The following is a 4,068-nucleotide window of genomic DNA, read 5'->3' on the forward strand; positions in this document are numbered from 1 at the left end:
CTAAGTTAGCAGTGCCAGTACAGCTGTGATATTGCACCTGCTGTTTCCAGAAACTCTCATATTACTGTAGCTGGAGTTTATTTCATTATGTGGAAATTGATAGCAAGAATGCTCTCAGGGTATCTTAAAGATGTTCAGATGAAAGCCCAGCTGGTATCCAGCTTTCTTGATCCAGGATTTGAACTGATTTTGTAAAGCAATGAGCAAGAAATGAAGAAATAATTTCAGATTTTTATTTGAAATTCCCATGCAAAAACTCTTCGTCATTTAATACATTACTATCAGATAAGAAAGAGATAACCACAATGAGAAGCCATTAAAGATAACTTTTTTAAGTCACCTTTATGAAATGAGCATACTAATTAATTATGTGTAAACCAAATCGATATACATTTTAATTGGTTCTACTATGCGAATGTGTAGTGTGAAATAAGCTGGAATTAACCATATGTAATGTGGCTTTGCTGTTGCACCTTAGAGTGCAAAATCATTAGACACTAATTTATGATTCAAAAAATGGAGCTATACAATTGGCCACTAAATCTCAAGGTGCAGAATCTCAGAATGTTCTTTTTGGCCTGTCTTTGTCATGATGTTAGGCATCAGCAAAAGAAGGAAAACAGCGTATGAGCAGATACTTTGAATTCTGTTGATGCTTTATCATTTGCAAACTACTAAAACATGCATTTATGCACAGCCTATCTTATCTCTAAATGGGTGTCCCTTCCACAGAAAAAAGAATTACCTTTCAAATTATATATCTTCAGCTAAAATACAAATTCGGAAAAACATTGCATGAATTTAAGCTCATTTTATTTTGGACAGAGAGGAAACATAACATATGTAACACTAACACATACAACACTTTGTGAATTTATTATAATGGCTTGACTCATCAGAGGTCGGTATTTATTAATTTATTTATTTAGTACAGGCTTTCTCTATGGAGCTTGGACTCATAATGATCTTCCTGTTTTCCGTTTCCCCAGTGTTGGGATTACAGGCATGCACCACCATGCCCAGTTTTGTGGCCGCCTTGGCATGCAGTATTGGGAATAAAACTTGGGTTCTATTTTGCTGTTGTTGTTTTTGTTTTTGGTGCCGAGGACCAAATTCAGGGCTTCCAGTTTGCTAGGCAAACATTCTACTGCTCAGCCAAATGCCCAGGCCCCCAGCCAAATCCCCAGCCCCTGAAACTCAGGTTCTTGTGTGTGCTAGGTAGGCACTTAGACTACTGAGCTATCTTGCCAGCCCATCAGAGTTTTTTTTTAACTGAAACAAAACAATAAAGATTTATTTTTTATTTTTAAATAGTAAGTTAATTCCTAAAAATGTCCAGGCTTATGTATAGACACTAGATTCTGAAGTATGCTGTTAGTCATAGAAATACTTCAAGAATTAAGATAGACTATGGTGATTTTCCACTTATGAAAAAATACATTACTTTTTGTTCCTTTGCACAAGGTGCAAATGTGTTTAGAATTGGCACTTTACAGATACCACTAAGCCTTTTCACAAGCTGGCTATATGAGCATCTTAATGTAAGCAAACCAAACAAAACTGAAGTGTTTTGTACCATCTAAAAATGGGAATATGGAATGAGATTACAGAATTCAATGTAGAAAGTCTAAGGAATCTCACTGGTGGAAATAATGGACTAGACAATGCTGAGGAAAGAGCAGAGAGTGCGTAGGTGTGTGTGCTGATTCTGTACGTATATGCATGTGTTTGCAAGCAAGGATGAGAGTTAAACCTACAGTGGAATGGAATGAGATTAAGTATGTAAATAGTAATGAACTGGGAAATTATGCAAAACTAAGAGGGTCACAAGGTACATATGTATTCAAAATGCAATAATTTCATTTCTCTAAGATGAATATTGTCAAATATAAATTTAACTCCTGGCTCTTCCACTGGGCATTTCAACTGCAATACAGATTTCAGATATTCATATGAAGAGATATTTGAGGAAATCTACTTTAAAATATTTAGTTTGGGAAAACATATGCCTAGTTTTCTTTCCTTTATTGTAATGCAAATGCCAATTGAGAAATGCTTAATTAATATTTTTAACCACCAGAAAATATTAGTGTTACATAGTTCTGATTCATTCAGTGAATAATTTGGCACCTATATGAGTATAAGTTTAAGCTAATCACCACAACAAAATTCTACACTTATCAAAGGTAGTGAATTTTGTAAGGCTTCAGCCCCTGAAAGATTATGCATTCGTCTATGCAGCAGTTGTACACTTGGCCTCTAGTCAGTTGCATTTACTGTAGGACTCCAAGAGACACATCATTTAGTAAGAATTTAGCAGGCTGAGATCAATGTCTGAAATGAAGCATTGCATCTAAATTCTGGGTCATGGGTTGGGGAGATAGTTCAGGGGCATAAGGTCCTGCCTGGCAGGCGCAAGGTCCTGAGTTCGATCATTGATACCAGCTCCTCCTAAAAATAAGTTCCAGATCATTATGCTACAATCTTCAAACTGCAATTTATTCACATAATTATGAATGGGTATTTCAAGCGGAACACTGCTCTTCACTGTTGATCTGTCCATCTTGGTTAGTTGGTGTGCCTACTGTACACACTCCTACGTTTACGCGTATCTTGTGGACTTCTGTAGCACAATGCTTATTACACACTGTCATGCCCTTATTTTAATCTAGTCTCTGAAACAGACATTCTGTACCTTGGGGGAAAAGTAGCGTGTGTGTGTGTGTGTGTGTGTGTGCGTGTGTGTGCGCGCGTGTGTGTGTGTGCGCACCGTGTGTGTGTGCATGGACACATACACCACTTCAGTGATCTTTGAGAGAACATGTTGATTAGAAAAGCTATTTGCTTTTGAGGTCATTTTAATTTATTTTCCTGCCGTGTACTGTGAGCTAAGAAGACACCAGAAAGATGTATTGAAGCAAGGAGACTGCAGATAAAACACTTCAGAGTTTATATAGGCTTACTTTTCTCAATTTATTTCTACCATACATTAGCATGAAAGGAAAGTGAATAGCGAAAAGAGGCAAAAAAAAAAAAAAAAAGAATATATCTCAAATTCTACCAGCGGAGTCTTACTTCATTAATTCATTTATCCTTTTATAAATGTATACAATATATTCATTCTTTAACAATATTTTACTCCAGGCCAGCCAGATAGCTCAGCAGATTAAAACTGCTGCTTAGGCAAGCACAGGAACCGGGGTTCAATCCCCAGACTGCTGTGCCAGCCCTGCCCCCAGAGCGTGCAGAGATGGTGACTGAGACTGGGTATGGTGGCACATGCCTGTAATCCCAGCATTTGGGAGGCTGAAAATAGGAGGATAACTATGAGTCTGATCTGTGTAGGGAGACCCTGTGCTAAATACATTTTTTAAAAACGTATAATTTACTCATTCTTAGAATTTACCTCTGATTACCAATAAAAGTTTTAGCTGAAAAGGAAACTAAAATGTAGAAGGCTTCAATTTTTTTCTTTAATTAAAGGCAGGTCAGATAAGTACCAGTGAAGAAATAAAACACCCATTGTACATAAAGAAGGGAAAACACAGAATGACAAGGGTGTACAGGGCTTTGCATAACTTGATATGCCAGTTCCTGCCTTTTATAGTTTTAGCTACATGCATTTAACTCAACTTGCAAATTTTATACTTGCACTATAATACAGATCAAGCACATGTTTCACACACATTTCTGTGCACATGTTTATGTGTGCACCTACTTAATGGTGAGAAGTTCTGTGTTTTTCTCTATATGAAGAGCAAAGTACAATAATCATTTCTGAGCATTTGTATTCAAATGTATCAGTTTTGCTTCTGGACAAAACAATTAACAAAGACAAAATTAATTAAAGCCAACATACTAAAAAGAAGGAAATGAAGATATCATTTTGCTTCCCTTCACTATTTGCAAATGCCAGTATCCTAAAAATCAGAAATCCTAGAGATTTTAATTAATAGCATATTGTATTTAGCTAATAAATTTAGCAAGTTGATAGAACCCAAGGTCAAATGAAAAGTCAGCAGCAGTTTTACTTAACAAGTAAACATTGTAAATTAAAAATAAAAACTA

General features: G+C 36.1%; 1 pseudogene; it reads left to right on the top strand.

The window, feature by feature from the left end:
* The first annotated feature begins 108 nt into the window (after positions 1-108).
* Positions 109-4,068, top strand: part of LOC101569935 — a 5,348-nt pseudogene continuing 1,388 nt past the window's right edge.

This window comes from Octodon degus, unplaced genomic scaffold (genome assembly GCF_000260255.1).
Source record: "Octodon degus isolate 3935 unplaced genomic scaffold, OctDeg1.0 scaffold00143, whole genome shotgun sequence".
NCBI lineage: Eukaryota > Metazoa > Chordata > Mammalia > Rodentia > Octodontidae > Octodon > Octodon degus.